The sequence below is a fragment of the Pan troglodytes genome, chromosome 9 (assembly GCF_028858775.2).
Source record: "Pan troglodytes isolate AG18354 chromosome 9, NHGRI_mPanTro3-v2.0_pri, whole genome shotgun sequence".
In the NCBI taxonomy this organism is placed as follows: Eukaryota; Metazoa; Chordata; class Mammalia; order Primates; family Hominidae; genus Pan; species Pan troglodytes.
The window spans coordinates 28,318,905-28,340,282 of record NC_072407.2 but is presented as its reverse complement, the minus strand read 5'-3'; the positions used below and the strand labels follow the sequence as shown (position 1 = coordinate 28,340,282).

At 34.1% G+C, this 21,378-nt stretch overlaps 1 long non-coding RNA gene across 1 annotated transcript; it reads left to right on the top strand.

The window, feature by feature from the left end:
• The first annotated feature begins 8,947 nt into the window (after positions 1–8,947).
• Positions 8,948–19,213, top strand: LOC134807293 (uncharacterized). The gene is made up of 4 exons (XR_010147381.1): positions 8,948–9,228; positions 16,271–16,366; positions 16,719–16,845; positions 17,969–19,213. It is a non-coding gene; the product is annotated as an uncharacterized LOC134807293 (long non-coding RNA).
• The last annotated feature ends 2,165 nt before the right edge of the window (positions 19,214–21,378 follow it).

Sequence of the window (21,378 nt, the reverse complement as noted above, 5' to 3'; positions counted from 1 at the left end):
CTATCAGTACAGGTTAGTATTTTTAACTTTGAACTTCATATAAATGGAATTATATGGCATATACTCTTTGTGTTTAGTGTATTATCCCACCGGACATAAATCACCAAAAATCTATTTTTGCACTCTTTTTATTAATTATTGACAATTTAACTTATATAGTTATAATAACAATGACCAGTAACAAAAATAGTTATACCATTAAATGCAGATGAAATTGGGCAAGCATACATAACTTAGATTTGTTTAGATAATGAGATTTGGAACATTTTGAGTTGATGATATTTAGATGAGATTTTGGAATTAGCTAAAAAATTGGGGATGTTAGGATTAGAATAAATTTGGCACATAAGCAGATATAAATTTTGGGAGAGACATAGGGACAACTACAGTAGGTTGAATAGCAAACTCCTCCCAATGTTATGTCCACCCAGAATCTTAGACTATAACCATATGTAGAAATAAGGTTTTTGCAGATGTAATCAAGTTAACATTGAGTTGTACTGGACTAAATTAGGCCCTACATCCAATATATTAAGTATTCTTACAAAAAAAGAGAAGAGACACAGACATAAACACAGGGGAGAAGGCCATGTGAAGATTGACACAGAGATTGGAGTAATGCCAATGGGTGCCAGGTATTGCTGTGAACCAGCATAAGTGAGAAAGAAACAGGGAAGAATTCATCCCTAGAACCTTCATTGGGAGCATGGTCCGTGGACACCTTTATTTCAGGCAGCTAGCTTCCAACACTGTGAGAGAATAGATTTCTGTTGTTTTTAGCCACTATCTGTGACAATTCGATAGGGTAATCCTAATAAGTAATACATATTTTTTTAACTCTGTTTTTAATTTTTGTTGCCTTTACTACTGATGATGCTTTATATCCCAATACAATTTAAACACTGCCAGAAAAGTTAGTGTCTTTCTAAAACACCTGTTTTGAGAATAACTTTATCTAGCCTAAAAGCATTTCATTTTTTAAAGCAAAGTTCATTGTTCTGGAGCAAAGTCTTTTAAAATCAGGAATCAATCTACTGCATTATTCTCATTCCATCATTTACTTACTTCTCACTAAATCTATGTCTTTCACTCACCTGCTCTCTCTCTTTTTCCTCATTGCTACCTGTGCACATGCTGATTATCTGCCCTGCTACCCATCCTACTTTTCTATACCAAGGCCCAGCTTCAAAGCATCTATACCATGAAAGTTTCTCTATCACCTGCAATTGGTTTTAATCTCTTTGGTATTTCTGTTGTGATTTACGCATGTTATTTCAGCAGTTGCTATATTGCATTTTAATTCTTTATGTAGCAAAGCAGGCTTCCTTATCCTTTATTTGTGCCAGACCATGGTATCTGCTGAGATTAAAGCAACCTAGCAGGCTTTGTTATTTAACTAAATACACACTCTCTCTCTGCTTTTAAAAAATCATATGAAGTTTCAATTTACTAGCTATGCTAGTAGTGAGAGGTGACAGCGTGCTGGCAGCCCTCGCAGCCCTTGCTCACTCTTGGGGCCTCCTCGGCCTCGGCGCCCACTCTGGCTGCACGTGAGGAGCCCTTCAGCCTGCCGTTGCACTGTGGGAGCCCCTGTCTGGGCTGGCCAAGGCCAGAGCTGGCTCCCTCAGCTTGCAGGGAGGTGTGGAGGGAGAGGCACCCGTGGGAACCCGGGCTGCGCAACACACTTGCGGGCCAGCGCAAGTTCCGGGTGGGCGTGGGCTCAGCGGCCCCGCACTCAGAGCAGCCGGCCGGCCCGCAAGCCCTGGGCAGTGAGGGGCTTAGCACCTGGGCCAGCAGCTGCTGTGCTCGACTTCTCGCTGGGCCTTAGCTGCCACCCCGTGGGGCCGGGCTCGGGACCTGCAGCCCACCAAGCCTGAGCCTCCCGCACCCGCCGTGGGCTCCTGCGTGGCTGGAGCCTCCCCCACGAGTGCCACCCCCTGCTGCAGGGCTCCCGGTCCCACCAGACCACCCAAGGGCTGAGGAGTGCGGGCGCAGGGCAGGGGACTGGTAGGCAGCTCCACCGGTGGCCTGGGGTGGGATCCACTGGGTGAAGCCAGCTGGGCTCCTGAGTCTGGTGGGGATTGGAGAATCTGTATGTCTAGCTAAGGGATTATAAATACACCAATCGGCACTCTGTATCTGGCTCAAGGTTTGTAAACACACCAATCAGCACCCTGTGTCTAGCTCAGGGTTTGTGAATGCACCAATTGGAACTCTGTATCTAGTTAGTCTGGTGGGGACTTGGAGAATCTTTATGTTTAGCTAAGGGATTGTGAATTCACCAATTGACACTCCGTATCTAGCTAATCTAGTGGGGACATGGAGAACTTTTGTGTCTAGTTCAGGGATTGTGAACGCACCAATCAGCTCCCTGTCAAAATGGACCAGTCAGCTCTCTGTAAAACAGACCAATCGGCTCTCTGTAAAATAGACCAATCAGCAGGATGTGGGTGGGGCCAGATAAGAGAATAAAAGCAGGCTGCTGAGCCAGCAGTGGCAAGCCACTGGTGTCCCCTTCCACACTGTGGAAGCTTTGTTCTTTAGCTCTTTGCAATAAATCTTGCTACTGCTCACTCTTTGAGTCTGCACTGCCTTTATGAGCTGTAACACTCACTGCAAAGGTCTGCAGCTTCACTCCTGAGCCAGTGAGACCACGAACCCACCAGAAGGAAGAAACACTGAACACATCTGAACATCAGAAGGAACAAACTCTGGACACGCTGCCTTTAAGAACTGTAACACTCACTGCGAGGGTCCACGGCTTAATTCTTGAAGTCAGTGAGACAAAGAACCCATCCAATTCCGGACACAGTAGGAGCAAAAGTTCTGGGTTAATTTTTATATAGCTTCCCCCAAGCAAGCCCACTGGCATCACACAACCTTCCTTCAAGATGTACATCTGAAAGATTGTTCTGCTTTCCTTTCTCCCTCATCCCTACCCAAGATCAGAATATGACTATCACCCTCACTTCCCATTCTCCTAGGTTTTTATATGTGCATTATTCAGCCTCCCCAGACTCTCCCTCAGAACTGTAAACAACATAGAAATATTTTCATAACTGTCAGTTATTCTACCAATGACATTCTCATGAAGACCTCACCCAGGCTTCTGGCCTACTCCCAACTGGAAGGGTGGCTGACAATATCCTCCTCAGAGCTGATGTTCTTGGATTTTCTTTCCTACATCATCCTAGAATTTATCCTTCATGTCTCCCTGTCTTGCATTCCCTGTTTCTTGGGCCTCTGCACATCCTAGGAGCTTATTAAGTTTCTGGACAAAAACTTTTTGTGTATTTTTCTCATTTAACTCACACAGTGCAATCCTATGTAGTAAAGTGTCCTATTATCACAATTTTACAGATGAAGAAAATAAGGCTTATGGAACCTTAATACTTTGCCCAAAGCCAAACAGCTGGTACACTTGGAATTAAATACACATCCATTTCACTTCAGTGTAATACTCTTAGTCACTATAACGGTATCAACAACAATAAAAACACTGTCTAGAAAGATATTTGTCTAATTTGTAAAATTCATATTGTCATGGCAACTTAGTGAACTATGCCAAAAAATAGTTCAGGTACAAGGAAATAATGATCTAGACTCAAACATATCATGAATATAGCTTCAGTTCTTTTCTAGAAGATCTATTGCAGAATACTTATAAGAATATGAAAAAAATGAGAAGTTGCTAATTTTATAGCAGTTTTGACAGCAAAAATGAACAGAATACATTTTTTATAATTTGCTAAAATTTTTTGAATGTTTATTTTTGTGTTAAAAATATTAATGTTAAAATACCATTTCTAAAGCATTAAATTACTTGAAAGCTTGAGTAATAAATAAAACATATTTAAGGTTGAATTTGCTGTTGACATTGTCTAAAAATTTGAAATATTTTGCTTATATGAAGCAACGTTATTTTTACTAATACAAAAAATCCATTTTTGTTTTAAATTGTAGGACTAAAATTTGTTCAGATTGATATGTAAAAATAAAAAATAATGCATATGAAATATATTTTTTTCTAAACAATGATAGGTCTTGTATAGTAAACCAATTAAGTGATGCTTTAACTGGAAAATGCAGAGAAAAGGAAATATTAACCTATAAAAATTACTCCACTCATTAGAAACATGCCTTTTTATTATTTACCTTTCTATTTTTATTTGCGTAGAATGGGAAACCATTAGAAGACTGTATGTGCTGTTGTCTCAACATTACAGACAGCTGCATTTCCATCCCAGATGTGTATTTATCAGCTGTGTGATCTTGGTCATTTCAACTCTTTGCATAGGCTTTTTATTTGTCAAATGAATGATAACTACTTTTGTCAGGGAAGATAAGTTTAGACTGCAGTAAAACAATAACCAAATTAACAGAGATCATGCATGCAGAAATTTATTTTTCTCATTTACAAATTTCTAGAGGTACGTCATCAGACATTATAGCAGCTCTGCTCTATGATTCCTGGTGTGTGACTCCAATTCTCATAGTCCAAAAAAGTGGCCCCCACATCTTACAACTAGTTGTGAAAAATTCATGAGTAATAGCACTTAAACTATATATTACATTTAAATAAGTGTCAATCAATGTTAGATTTTTATATTACATGTTAAGATTTCAACTTGCAATAATCTACTTATTAATGTGAGTTGTTAAACACAGTGAATAATTTTTCTTCTATAAAATAACCAAATGTGTGTAACATTTTTAAAATATTTTGTTTTGCAAAAGGTCAGTGAAAATATCTGTGATCCTCCATTGACCCATTGGCCTTTGGAAGCCACCAAAATAGAACAATGGACCCCTGATGATGTCCACAGATGAATTTTATTTAATTTTTATTCACTATAAAATGTACTGTTAATTCTGTATTTTTATTTTTATAATAATCTATAGAGAGAATAATTATATGCTAGAATTTTGTAAATATATCCAATAATAGAGAATGTGGGCAATTTACATTCATGATTACATTCATATTAAGATATATCATGATTTAAGTGATGGTTAATTTTAGTTGTCAATGACTATATTAAGGTACCCCCAAGTAGTTGGCAAAGCATTATATCTGGATATGTCTGTGAGGGTCTTTCCAAAAGAGATTGTCATTTGAACCAGCAAACTGAGTAGAAGACTGACCTTCAACCTATGTGGTGGGCACCATCCAGTCAGCTGGGAGCTGTGATAGAACAAAAAGACTGAATAAAACAAAAAAGGCAGCAGAAAGGCGAATTCTCCATCTGTCTCTGGAGCTGAGACTCTCTTCTTCCCTGCCGTAGAGAATTAGAACTCCAGGTTCTCTGGCCTTTGGTATCCACAGCTTGTACCAGTGGCCTGCAGAGTTCTCAGGCCTTCGGCCTCAAACTGAAAGTTCGATCATCACCTTCCTGGTTCTGAAGCATTCAGACTTAGACTTAGCCACGCTACTGGCTTTCCTGGTTCTCCAGTTTGCAGACGACCTATCAATGGATTTCTCAGTTTTCATAATTTTGTGAGAGAATTCCCTCAACAAATCCCTTCTTATCTATCTATCTATCTATCTATCTATCTATCTATCTATCTATCATCTGTTTCTCTCTCTATCCTCTATATATTCTATTGGTTCTGTCTCTTTGGAGATCCCTAACCAATACAATTGGCAATGACTTTACAACAGTTGAGCTAGATACCACAGAGGTGTATGTATACCCAATTAAACAAAACAAAACTATCTGGTTCTATAGCACTCAAGCCAAATACAGGCTTTGAGATCTTGTACAAGTTATATAATTTTTATATGCCTCAGTTTCATCCAAAATAAGGATAATAATATGTACCACATTAATTTGTAAAGCAAAGAGAACAAGTTGGTGTGTTAAATGTACATAAAGATGCAGATTTTTTCTTCATATTTAACAATTTGCTTTACGCCATCAATTGTAGTAATCGTGATAACAATGCAGACATTTATTTATTATTGGTTCTCAATGGACAATTACATATGTTGCAATGCTAACCTTCTCTTCATAGAAAAAGACAGTTTTAGAGTGTTACCAAGATTTGTCTAATTTATACAAGCATTCGCAACTGCTCTCTGGGAGATTTTAAAGTATGAGCTATCCCTTCCTAAAATATAATTATTAGAAACCTTATTCTCTGCATCATGTTGAAGTCATAATAGAAAAATATGTTATCTATATAATAGCATCAGAGACTTTATATATTAAAGCAAAGCAAAATTGTTTACCATATTAAAATATCAGTATGAAGCTTATTGCCTGCTAGTTTTGCTAGTACTTCCCTCATACTGATTTTTTCTACAAATTGTATAATAAAGTAAAATATTAAGGAAATCATACTGTAGTAAATTTTCTACTCCCAGAAACATATTTACAAGCCTTAACTCTCAATACCTGTGAATGTAACCTTATTTTGAAATAGAGTCATTGCAGATATAATTAAGGATCTTGATATGTGTTCATCTTGGATTTAGGGTGTACTGTAAATCTAAAGAACAGAATCCTAATAAAAGAAAGAATAAAGATATTTGAGACACATCAGGACACAAATTAGAAAGCTATGTGAAGATGCAGATAAAGATTGGAGTGATGTATCTACGAGACAAGGAACCAGGAATAGTAAAAGCCATTAGCAATTAGCAAGGGGTAAAATGCATTCTCTGTTAAAGCCTTTAGAAGAAACTAACAAGGCCAATACCTTGATTTTAGACTTCCAAACTGAAAACTGTGAAAAAATAAATATATGTTATTTTTAAGCCACCAAGTATATAATAATTTATTGTGGCAACCCTAGTGAGCTATTACATATATCTAATATGTATTAATATTTATTTACTTTTGTGGTTATAATAATACAAATTAACACTGAACATTTTGATAATTTGTTTTATGATCTTTAAATGGAGACCATCTTTTAGTTTGAGAACTACTGGTATGAGAAAAAAAGTATTTCTGGAAAATGTAAACTAAGAAATTATAGTAGGCTAGAAGAGTGGAAAATGGCTGGAAGGAACCTGGAGAACATCTCTTCCAAACTTCTTGTTTTATAGATAAAACAAGACTTGGGATATGATTCATACTTGAGATATGATTAGTTTTAACTTAACTGTCACTTGATTTGCATGGTCCCCTGCTTAATAGCACCAAAGAGAGGTTAAAAAACTTAAGAAGCAAAGGAATAGAGTGGCTGTTTAATCCATAGACTAGTTTCTTCCTTAATATATCATTTTAAACCATCTTAAGGATCACAGAAATCATTTCCACAAAGTTTCTATAACATACAAAACTGCATTTTAAAAGAAGCAAAACAAAAAACCAAACATCTTCTTTGTCACACCAGAGGTTGCCAGATGCAATACAAAAAGATCACCGATTTTCCTTATAGCCCAACAATGCTTGTGACTTTTGTAATTGATAAAGTTTTCTTTATTGAGATCTTTACTTCAAACTATACTACAAGGCTACAGTAACCAAAACAGCATGGTACTGGTACCAAAACAGAGATATAGACCAATGGAACAGAACAGAGCCCTCAGAAATAATGCCATATATCTACAACTATCTGATCTTTGACAAATCTGACAAAAACAAGAAATGGGGAAAGGTTTCCCTATTTAATAAATGGTGCTGGGAAAACTGGCTAGCCATATGTAGAAAGCTGAAACTGGATATCTTCCTTACACCTTATACAAAAATTAATTCAAGATGGATTAAAGACTTACATGTTAGACCTAAAACCATAAAAACCCTGGAAGAAAACCTAGGCAATACCATTCAGGACATAGGCATGGGCAAGGACTTCACGTCTAAAACACCAAAAGCAATGGCAACAAAAGCCAAAATCGACAAACAGGATCTAATTAAACTAAAGAGCTTCTGCACAGCAAAAGAAACTACCATCAGAGTGAACAGGCAACCTACAGAATGGGAAAAAATTTTTGCAATCTATTTATCTGACAAAGGGCTAATATACAGAATCTACAATGAACTCAAACAAATTTACAAGAAAAAAACAAACAAGGATATGAACAGACGAAGGATATGAACAGACACTTCTCAAAAGAAGACATTTATGCAGCCAAAAGACACATGAAAAAATGCTCATCATCACTGGCCATCAGAGAAATGTAAATCAAAACCACAATGAGATACCATCTCACACCAGTTAGAATGGTGATCATTACAAAGTCAGGAAACAACAGGTGCTGGAGAGGATGTGGAGAAATAGGAACACTTTTACACTGTTGGTGGGACTGTCAACTAGTTCAACCATTATGGAAGTCAGTGTGGCGATTCCTCAGGGTTCTAGAACTAGAAATACCATTTGACCCAGCCATCCCATTACTGGGTATATACCCAAAGGATTATAAATAGTGCTGCTATAAACACACATGCACATGTATGTTTATTGTGGCACTATTCACAATAGCAAAGACTTGGAACCAACCTAAAAATCCAACAATGATAGACTGGATTAAGAAAATGTGGCACATATACACCATGGAATACTATGCAGCCATAAAAAAGGATGAGTTCATGTCCTTTGTAGGGACATGGATGAAGGTGGAAACCATTGTTCTCAGCAAACTATCATAAGGACAAAAAACCAAACACCGCATGTTCTCACTCATAGGTGGGAATTGAACAATGAGAACACATGGACACAGGAAGGGGAACATCACACACTGGGGCCTGTTGTGGGGTGGGGGGAGGGGGGAGGGATAGCATTAGGAGATATACCTAATGTTAAATGTGTGCAGCACACCAACATGGCACATGTATACATATGTAACAAACCTGCAGGTTGTGCACATGTACCCTAAAACTTAGAGTATAATAAAAATAAATAAATAAAAATAACATAAAATAAAAATAAAAATACCTTCCAGAAAAGAAAAGATACAAGGAGAGGTATTTTACAATTTTACCCTGTAATATCCAAATGCTCTTTTACTCCATGGTGTACTTCACCTTCATTTTCATTTTTTGTCTTCATTTTTTGTCTTTGTAATTGATCTGCAGGCTAGTCCATCTTGACACTAATGCATTCAGAAGGCTCCACTGTGGAGCAGGGGGGTAGGTTGCTAGGCAACCTCACGAAACAGCAGCATTGCTGGGCCTCTTACCTATAAGAGTCTTGTTTGGGGAGAATCTAAGGCATTATACTACTTCTAACTCTTCTCCTTAGGCCTCAAAAAAACAGAGATTTGAATGAATACTGAGGGTATTTAAAAAGGATTATCGTGATTTTTTTTTCAACTCAGAATATTAATGTCTTATTCTCAGGCTTTAGGTGGTATCTTTAAAAACTTCCTTTGGCAGTTTTTAAATATCAGATTAGTGTTCTATTAAGGTCTTAAAATATGAGCCAAGTCAAGAGAATAACACATTTATTTCTCCTATTTTTGGGTTTCACTCAGTGACTATTCTAAACCACATCTTCATAATTGTTGATAGTTGTTTATAATTCATAATTGTTGTGCATTCAAAGGCCATTGTGAATATTAAGAAATATTACAGGGCTGTTGTAGCATTCAATAATTCAATTTTGTCACTATTTCTATTAGGTAAATATTGATTATGATCTAGTCATAGGGGAGAGAGGAAAGCTAAACATTTGCTATTAGATTTGGTTCATCGTGGAGGTAGTAAACTTTTATTCTCAATTAGAGGAAATCATCTCATCAAATAGGAGATAATTCCTCTAGGAACACATGGACACGATTTTATTTTATTTTTAACCATTGTGCATTTCTTCCTCTTCTGGTGTCATCTCAACACAAGAGAGAGTTGATTTGCTAGGAAATATAAAACAGCTTTTTAAAATGTGGTCTGCACTACTAGAACAATTCTCTACATTTGTGTGTGTCTGTGTGCTTTCCTTGAATCCAAGGAGGTGATGAAGAAACATTCACTTTTTACTAGTAATAGTAAATGACTTACTAGTAATACTAAAAAGTACTACTATTTACGAGTAGCAGTGAAGGTCAAACAATGGTACATATGTGATTCTTCTAGGGCTTTCCCCAGAATGATGTGTTTAGATAACAGACAGACACAATTTTGTCTATTTATATAGCATGTATATTTTTTCTTGTGCTCATACGTATTTTCATATGCTGTTAAACTTCTGTATCATTTTAACTATGTACATATTTAAGAGTAGCCTTAAAATCTAGGTTATTTATTAATATTTGTAATGGAAAGGTAATATGGGCACTTAGTAGGGACATTTGTCATGGGGAAAATACCAAACTAATTATTTAATTAGAAAAAAATTCTTAAGTTTTCTTTTTCATACTTTTTTTTTTTCCATTGGTAGATGAGATCTATTCACTGAACCTGTTTACATAACTAAGGCAAGTGGAAGGAATATGGAATGACTACCCTAACAACACCAGCCTTCCTTTCTGAATACATCATCCATCACTTTCTTAATTAAACTCTCCAAAGAGGGTCCATGATAAATATGGTAATCATGATTTCCTTAAAATATAGTAAATTATACTATATTTTAAATTAATATCATTTACTAACACTGTTATGGAGCATGCTCTGCCCTCTTAGAACTATTTTATTTTTATTCACAGTAAGCAGGTAGCTTACTTTGTTCAATATGTTATTTCAAAGAACTCTCTGAATATAGGGTTGTCATGAATTAAAATTAGAAAAGTAGCAATTTTCTTTCAAAACTGCTTTGAAACATAACACACAAACATAGTCATATACACATGAATAAATTTATTTTAGACAGAAAAGTACGTGATGTCCCTCTTAATATAAATCTTGAACTTTATACTGTAAAGGAACAAAGCTGGGCTGTATCAAAGTGTTAGTTATGCTCTGAGGCTTAGGACTGTTGTTGTTGACAATACATATTATCAGAAAATAAATTATTCCAAGAGCTGGAAATCTTTTTTATTTCCTAACCATTAAGAGAGGTATAGAACACTCAACGGAAATAAAGAGGTATAACAAAGCACACAAGAAATTGTGTCTGAAAACTATGGTTTAATAACATTGTATTTACTGTTTGGTTATTTTTCCTATGTATATTAATTCAAATCTCCAGAAACAAAAAACTCAGCAAACTTGTGTTTGCAACCTGAATGATCCAAATGAATCCCATCCATTAATAGGACTTTACTTGATCACCAGACTGTTACCTAAATTTGTTAAAGTCCCTGGGCTTTAAATTATAAGCAAGATGATGCAACATTTCATGGTTTAACCATTCAACTTTAGTTTCACAGATTAGGCATATTATATGGTTTTAGTGATATAATGAGGAAAGAATAGACAGTCATTTGTGCATCAGAAGCTGAACCCATAAATGGCTGGTCACCTTTGATACAAAACAGTTAGCAAGTCTATTGCAGTTTTGCAGGGAAAAAAAAAAATCTCGAAACAAGTTAGAGGAGGTGGGTGTGGAGAAATGCACATGTGTTAAATATTTAAGTGAAGAAAATCTGTAAGGATTAATGATACACTTGGTGGAGGATAAGAAAGAAGGAGTTATAAATGATGCCTTTTAAGTCTCTGGGTTAAGAATCTTTGACATCTTAAATAAGGAATTTATTATGTACACACACAAATATATTTGACATGAGATCTGCCTTCTTAATTCATGTTTTCTGGCTATTATGCCTGTTTCTGCATTTTTGTTTTATTCTCTGCCATTTCTAGTTTAATTATGGTTGTTCTTTCAAATTTCTATTTCCATTTGTATTTTCATTTTGTGGATGATCAACTTTATATTTTTAACAAACCCTTTTAAATTAGTCTTTCTTTGATTACTTCTCTCTTTAACACATTTTACCTACACAGCCTCCCTTGCTGAAATTCCAAATCTGTTGAAATCTAGAGTTTTTATTCCAGATTTGAATTTTTAAAAACAGCTTCCTTTTCAAAATCTTTTCTTGAAAATTCAATGAGTATTTATGATGTAGTAATTGAAAATATTTTACCATAATTTGATGTTTTATCTGCACTACACAATTCTTTTTTCATATAAAGCTGTACATCTCCTCTCCTTGTTATTTTGACTAGAGTGATTCCTTGAGTAGTTGTGTATTTTTATTCAACTAGAAATGGCAAGAATCTATAAGACAGAATCTTTGTTGTGATCACAATAGTGTTAAATATGACAAGCCCAATAACTGGTACATATTAGACATGTCAAACTTGCTTAAATTTGTGAAATAAAGTATATTTTTACGTTATCATATATTGAAAGAAATCTGTTGTTCAAAATATTTACCTTTCAGATATATCTAAATCTGGTTTTTATTTATTTTTATAATCATCTTAGATTAGTTATGTAATGGGAGAAAGTTTAATTTACCTTCTGAAATACTTGGTTTTAAAATATAGATGCTTGCCACATTTTCTTTTAATCCTATTTCAATTCTAATTATTTTAATCAGAATACATTCAAATATGCATAAAAGTATTTTTTAAGTAAGATGGACTATAACTTGATAAGATTGTTAAGCTTATTACGCTTGTTAAACTTTTAAAAATCTTACATCTTCCCTCAGGTAAGGAAATTACCTTCTAATGTTTTTCTGAGTACTTGTTTCAAATAGATGCTTAAGCTCTCTCAATAACAATGGAATCAGTAGAATATCTGAGGTGTAGTCAAGGTATCTATCTATCATCTATCAATCTATCCATCCATCCATCCACACACACATACATACTAGTTACAAGTTGCTTCTTCTGTCTCAAAAGGTTTGTGAACCGTTGTAGTTAATATCAAGTTAAATTAGGCATAATTTTTTTACTAAAAAAAATCACTTGGGTTTTATAGAATGGAATGAGAATTATGGAGATGTCAATAACTGGTGGTGAACAAATTAGAAGTTAGATGTAAGACATATATAATATCGAGATTCTGCTCAGTGTTGAACTATTTCAACTTTTGCTTCCAAATGGGTACACTGGTGTTATGATGCATTTCAGTTTGAAATTCTATTCTCAGTAGCATTTCCTTTGAAATCTCAACAAGCGTGCTGGATAGAAGAGCCTTATGTATATGTACTTACAGGCAAATGGAGTTCTACTTGTATTTATAAATACGAATGGTAAAATATATAGGTATGACTAAATGGAGAAAGACAGTTCTTACTATAGACAGAAACACACACACACAAATATAAATATACATGACTTCCCTGTTGACATAAAATTTGAGCATGCTGTTAGATAAAATTTTACTATTCATATCACAGTCAGTCTACCATCAAAGGTTATTGCATGCCTCATAGCTCCCCTTAAAACAATAAGTAAGCAAATTGATGTTAACCTAATTAAAAGTGGCCTATATGCTTTTCACATGTTTAGCTGTAGAATTCAGAAATATAGTCTTCTGTGAATTTGTGTATCTTTTCTTTTAACTCAGAACTATCCAAATGAAATTTTTTTAAAAAAAACTGAGTCAAAGTGTTTATTTTGAAACTAGAGCTGTTACCTGATTGCATTCCTCTAGAACTAAACTTGAAAAATTTAATTTGGCAAAGTAATTCAGATTTCCGCAAAGAGGTTTACTTGAACCAGATAAAAATCCTTTCAGGGAAGTGAATAAAAAATTATTTTCAAAATATAATATCTGGAATTATTCTCCTTTAACTCTATGGATTTGTTGATAATATCTTAAGATGAGGTATATTTTTTATAAATTCTCTACTAACTACAAGGCTTTATATAGTTTGGGTTTTCAATACATTTTAATTATTATGAATGCTTTTAGTGAGCAGATATACATCCCTTGAAACTCTCTTGTCTTTTAATATGTGTCGTATATATATACATATGCATCATGTAACTCCCCTAGAATCAGAAAAGCATATTTACTGATAATCTTTGAGTTTGTTTATACTTATGAAAACTAGTTTTATAGAACATTTGTGCTGAAAGTGTATTGCTACTGTCTGAATGTTTGTGTTTCTCCAAAATTTATATGTTGAAAACTAATCTCCTAATGTGTTGGTATTAAGAGGTAGGGTCTTTGGAAGGTTATTAGGTCATAAAGGTGGAGCCCTTGTGAATGGGATTGATGCCCTTATAAAAGAGGACTGGGGGAGTTTGTTGCCACCTTTTGCCATGTGAGAACGCACACTGAAGGCAGCATCTTTACAAAATGACCCCTCACTAAACACTGAATCTACTGGAGACTTGATCTTGGAATTTCCAGATTTGTGAATTTGTGAGCAGTAAATTTCTGTTGTTTATTAATTACTCAGTGTCAAGTATTTTGTCAAGGTAGTTTGAATAGACTAAGACAGTGGTTCTAATCATACTTTAAGTTCTCCACTTCATTGTATTATTTTAGTCATTGAAAAAACTATTTATTCACAAGATGTCAGGAATTGAAATGCCAAGAATATGCCACTAAAACTATACAGAATTTAGTAGAAAAACACCATGAAGGAAATAAGACGAAGTGCTGTGAAGTGAATTGCTCATTGCCTTGTGATGTCAGAACAGTGGTATGTTTTATTTAGTACTGTATCTCAGTGTCTAGGCTGGAGCTTTTGTTGAATAAATAAATAAAAGGTAAAATAACTGCAAAGCTAGAGTTAGAACCTAGGCCCAGACCCAGTCTATTACACTTCCAACTGCCTTGTGCTTGCCTTGCAGATTAAGGTATAACCGATATGAAAAAAGAATTCAATGACTGTTTAGAAGACAAAACAAAACTCTCTGAAACCCATGGAAATATCCAGACACTTAGAATTATTAACCCTTTACTACAAATTAGAGATGCTCACTAATGTTATCTTGTTGCCAATCTGATTTATACTGCCAAATTGGAATAACATATATAAATTATATACACATATATTCAATAGCTAGATATAAAAATCTGCTAGTGCTTAAAGAATACGTTTCTCTTATGTAATATAGTGGTTTCCAAACTGAGCGTGTGCATGATGATCCCTTAAGATGCTTGATGAATATTTTATTTATATTTATTTTTATCTACATTATATAAAATTAAACATATCTAATAATATTTATATAGAGACTGGCACTCTCATACATGCATGTTTTCTGTAGACAGCTTTATTTTTGTTAATTTTATTCCTTTAATGCAAACTATAGCTACCCTTGCCCCCCTTCCTCTAGGTTATGAAAGTATTTAATAATTCTGCATTGTGAGCCCAGGCTGAACCATAGCTCACATATATTGTTGTTACAATAGGCATGCTTATGGTTCTCTTTCATGTCCCTGAAGAAAAACACTGCTGAAAAATATGGTTTTTTTTTTTGTCTTTTCTTTCTTCTTTCAAAGATGTTATAGTAGTCTTTAGATGCATCTTTGATTCTCTGTCACAATATAGGCTGTTGAGAGTCTGGGTGAAATGATTGATCCTGAAGTAGGACCCCATCAGTTAGCTTGTCATATGTGATATTTATCTTCAGAGCTGAAAATTCACAGGGATGACTATATAACTATTCTGAGACACAACAGAATATTCAAATATTCAGTGAAGTAATTTTCCTAAAAGAAGCATCTGGGAATAGAGGGATATTTACAAAAGTTTTATGTGTTTGTTCGGTAGCCATATAAAATTATTCAAAATGTATGTCAAGCTACCAAACTTTGAAATTTTACTTGAGAAACGTTGCCCTAAAACTATTCATTCTATGCTCTCAAAACATTAGGATTTGATAAAATTTAACTTGCATTTATAAAAGTATGTTTTTAAAAATAACATTACTGTTATTCCTTATAAAGTCATAGTTATCTAGAGCGAGATATGAAATCCCACACTTGTGTACATCTTTGTCATACTAGAACTGCTAGTACTTTGACTTTCTTTGACTTTTTAAAAAACATTTTCTTTATCAGGTATATTATTAATTGTTTTTCTTATGATAGTTTTTTCCTTTAATTGTATGCCAATGTGCAATAGGGATTCTCTCAGGTTTAAGCATATGGCTAGCTACATTTTAAAAGTATTAAGATTATTAGATCATGTGGCATATTTAGCACATTTAATACATGTAGAAAAACTTAAACCTTTATTACTAGGTTTACTTGTTATGGTTACAACTAAAAATTTGTTAAAATCCCACAGAGTCTTTCCAAAAAAAAAAAGATTTAAATAAAATGGATAAAATGTAAATTAGGTCCCATTGCTCTATTTCTCTTGGAGAAAAAGTACTAATATTGAATTTGTTCTTTATTAGTACAAGGTGCTTTCAGCATTCTTTCTTATCTCTATATTTTGTCTGAATTTTCCATGTTTTAAAAATAGGCATTTCACAATCCAAAAACAGTAATGCCCTTTGAAGAAATACAACTCCCAGTAACAGCACAGAGTCTGCTAGACTGTCCTGTCAACGTCAGTGGGGTAAGTGCTTTCTAAAGAGTTTCTAGAAGAGATTGTGTGCTTGTGCTACACAATAAACAGCACTGGCTTCCAATAGAACTTTATGGGCAGGCTGGATGATTCCTGGCCTTTCCTGTGGTGACATTAAGCATCTTTATGGTAGTCACTTTGGTGCTCACTACACAGAGCTGCTGAATAAGAAGCAACATGACTTCAAAATTGATCCCTGAAAATCCAAATAATTAGTTCCTGTGATAATTATTTGACATTCTTATTTGGAACCATTTTTGTTTTATTTATGACATATTAATGCTAGGTCAGGTCTCCTGGAGTAAGAAATTTCATGGATCTTTATTTGTCTCTCTCTTTCAAGGTTGCCTAGATTGATTATGGCCTGTTCCTTTGACAAGCACCTAAGGCCCCTGGATTTCTCCAGGCACTCATTAGTGTGACTGCTAATCCCTCTCAAGGCCCTGAAGATACTTCTTTAGAGATCGAAAGTAATTTTCTGGTATTCCATCTAATCTATATTCTAAGCCAAACCACTCTAAATACACTCAGAGTTAATAAAAATCCATCTTGTCCTTTTTATGTGATGTAATAATGGACAAACAGAAATACTTGTTTGTTATCTGACTTGATTTATATAAAAAAGGATTTATATACAGACAGAAATGACAAGCTTTTATTTAGGTTAGGAATCACAGAAAATCTTCTAAATAATGAAAGTACCTTACTCAAAGGAAGTATGTCTTGTAGATAAAATTATACTTTCTTTATAAGCTTGAAGTCTTAATAATATGGCAATGGTTTGGGAAGTGAACACCTTTCATAAAAATATCCCAAATTATAAACATGCTCACTCTTACTTCAGGTATTTGCTGTTTTCTGCATAGGATCATCTTCTCTCACCAGTTATTCTTTCTTTCAATTGTGCATCTACTCTTCCCTTGGGGTGATCTGCATATTTAATCTGTGGATGAGAATAGTCTGGTAAACAAATTATGGGGAATATGAGTATTAAATACACAGGCTCAAGAGTTACAAGCAAGCCCGTTTACTTCACATTTGGCCTGAGTTTTAAACTAAGATTGACTTAAAATCTTCCTTCAGGGACTTATTTTATTGTAAGCACATTTAGCGTGTGGAGAGTGCTAGTAGTTCAAAAGGATGGTCTGTCGAACTGACCGGAGGAGGGAGGGTATGAATCTTTTATCATGAGTGTTCCTTTCATCTTCATTGAGTCTGGAAATAGAAAGCATGAATACTAAATAGAAGAGAATAATTCTAAGAAAATATATACCATGTGATTTGTTTATTTTGAATCACTTTTCAAACAAACTTTCATAGGCGAGAAACCTGTTGCTTCAAACTAGTCTTTGTAAAATGTTCTCAAATCACTTGAGTATATTTTGCATGCATATTTCCTAGTAATGCCATGGAAAGTATTTGAAAGGAATAAATTCTAGGGAGGCACTGCACAGCTCATAGTTTCATATACTCAGGTCATTGCTAAAAAATAGACTGAAGAAAAATATTAATAGTCAATATAGCTCATTCATAGAATGTTACATTGCCTGTATTCAAATCACAGCACCACTACTATCTGTGTGTCTCTGGCAGGATATTCAAGCTCTCTTTGTTCCTGCATCTGAAGAATGGGTTAAGAATAGCACCTACCTTAGGACTGCTTTGAGAATAAAGTATTTAATGTACAGCCCTCAGAAGTGTGCCTGCCTTAGAGTAAGAACAGGTCTATCACTTTGCACAATGGGGAACCATTTGGGTTGAATTCTTTGTGATTTGTGCCCGTTGGAACACAGCATATTAAGAGACTGGTGTCTTGACATTCTGCTACAAAACAGTCTTGTATAGCATGATGTAAATTAACTGTTATTATGATTTTGATTTACGCTGGGTGACCTTATTTCTTGGTTTGGTCAGGACAGTCTTGGTTTATTTCTATCTTCCTGATAAAATTGTTAACAACCTCTTTCATTCTCTGAATCCATTTATTCAAGCCTGTTTGAAAGAAATTTGCTAGCCCATTTGTTTAGAACTTTAATATAGAGTATTTTACTTTTATTTAAATCTCAATATATTTAGATTCAGACTCCAAGTCTGCATGGCCTATTACACGACAATTTTCTACAAAGATATTCACTTGGCTTGGGGCAAGTGAATGTTTGTTTGTTTCCATTTGGTTTTGCCAAAAGATTCAGATTCTTATTTTATAAGGCTTTACAAAAGTATTTTGACATAATTTCTTCATTGCTAATCAATTTAGTATCCTATATATAATTATTATTTCTGGACAATTGAGAAACAGTATACACTGTTTCAGCATTACTCAAAGTTTTCACATCATTACCCCTATGAAAAGTAATATTTGCTTAGAAGACTTAACTGAAATAAAAGGAATTTGGAGGCATTAATAAGAAAGCCAATAACACAACTTATCACATTTTCTTAAAATTTATACCATTATAAGAAAAATAAATGCTAAAGAAGACATTAAATATTGAATTATATAAAATTTCCAAAAAATTTTTTATTTTTGAAAGGAAAAACTGGGGCTTGTTAATATGAACATAATTTTATGCAGATTTTATTTTTGTAATGGTTAAATGTAGTTCTGATCAAAGTTGTTCAAATAACCTTTTCACTTTATTTCCAGTTGTCATCAGTGATAAATTTGACACTAGTATGTAGCAAAAATAGCAAAAAGAAAAACAAATTATTTATCATCGGGGATATCCTTCTTACCATTAATCTAAATGTGGTTAAGTTTATTTCTTTAAATTATGTGTCAGGTTATAATTTTTCTTTATATGTAATATTTCATTAAAAATGTTATGTTAAAATTTTTTATGAAGATGGATTTCAAAATCAATTGAACTTCTTCACATCAATAATTTGAAAGTAATTATGGTTTCTCTAAAGCATATACAGTTGTTCTACTAGTCTGTTTTTTTTTTTTAAGAGAATTTCAAAGTCCCTTCTTCAAAGTTAGATTTCCCCCGCATCTGAATTCATAAATTTCACTGGCATATGTTAGTCTGTTCTCATGGTCTTGTTCATTTCTATTAAATTCATGCATGCATTCAAATATGTCACTTTCGTAAACTATTTTTTTGTTTTTTTGTTTGTTCGTTTTTGTTTTTTTTGTTTTTGTTTTTGTTTTTGAGACAGAGTCTCGCTCTGTCACCCAGACTGGAGTGCAGTAGAGCTATCTTGGCTCACTGCAAGCTCCACTCCCTGGTTCAAGCCATTCTCTTGCCTCAGCCTCCTGAGTAGCTGGGATTACAGGCACACACCACCACTCCTGGCTACTTTTTGTATTTTTGGTAGAGACAGGGTTTCACCATGTTGGTCAGGCTGGTCTTGAACTCCTGACCTCAGGTGATTCAACCGCCTTGACCTCCCAAAGTGCTGGGATTACAGACAGGTGTGAGCCACTGTACCAGGCCAAAAATAGCTTTATTGATGTATAGTTAATATACAATATCTACACATATTTAATTTATATAATTTTATGAGATTGGGCATGTGCATACATTCCTAAAGCTATCACCACAATAAAGTTAATAAACATATTCATCATCTCCAAAAGTTTCTTCATGCCCTTTTGTTTTTGTTTGTTTATGGTAAAAACAATTAACATAAAAATCTACCCTTTTAACAAATTTTTAAGTTTGCAATACAGTACTGTTACCTATAGGCATTATGTTGTATAGCAGAACTCTAGAATTTATTCACTTTGCATAATAAAATTTTATACCATTGAAAACAACTCATTTTCCCCTTTCTCCAGCTTCTCATAACCACTGCTCCATCTGACTATTTGAATCAGAATCTTGTAGAGATAGCTGCACAACACCATGTTTACTGTGACATTATTCAGAAGAGTTAAGATGTGAAAGTAGCCTAAATGGCCATTTATAAATGAATAGATAGAGCACATAACTCTTGAGTATCTTTCTTCTGGAAACCAGCACTTTGCATGAAGCAGTAGAGTGCCCATTTTGAGCTTATTTTCTGACATCAAAGCTGAAAAGAGGCAAGTCTAGCACTCTGGGTTTTATAGATTAATCAGTTTGCTATATTTATTTAATTATTCACATCTACAAGGTTATATTTACATATGAGAGCTTCTCTGTGACTAAAATCATGTTTTATTTGCAACTCCATGTTTTCTGAATAAAATTATAAAGACATATCGCCCTCCTCTCATTGCAGCAAGACTGTCATTACACACACACCCAGATTTTCATAACAACTCATTTTTAAAGGATTTATTTACTGCTTTAAAATTTTTGACATATTTCTGTAGAACAAACACATTGATTTTAAATATTTCTTTTCTGGGATTGTAGCTAGTAGTATTAACTGTGCTTAGGAACTAAGAGTTGCAGATTCACCAACATGCAATGTAAGCTTTTTAAATCTCATAATCATCTGGATTTGTGTTGTCTTTATATAATTTGGCCATGCTGGTGCTCCATGTTATAAGAGTTTGTTTCAACAATAAATGTTGTATTTCTTTGCTAAATTTGTGCACGGTGGCTCATGCCTGTAATCCCAGCACTTAGGGAGGCTGAGGTGAGCAGATCATGAGGTCTTTTTTATTGACTTTTAATAAAAATATATCTCTAATTTAAAAATATTTGATATTACAGTTCTTATTTTCAAAATGATTATCACAGTTGCAACTACTATTATCATTTTTATTATTCTTTTTTAACTTATCAAGTTGTATAATCATTTATACCTCCATTTATTTTTGTGTTGCTTTTTATTACCCTACTGCTTTCTAACCATAGTTTAAATACAGTCTTCCAGTAGTAAAATCAAAAAATTCAGAAGTTGCAAATTCATAAGTCCCATATTTTTAAAAGAGGACTTATATGCATCATAAAACATTTCACAGGTTGTGTTGAAATACAACAGTATGTTTATGTTTACTAGTGAAAGAAATTGAAGGAACACAAAACCAAAATCTAGAAGTAGAAAACAAAATCAAAAAGGAAGAT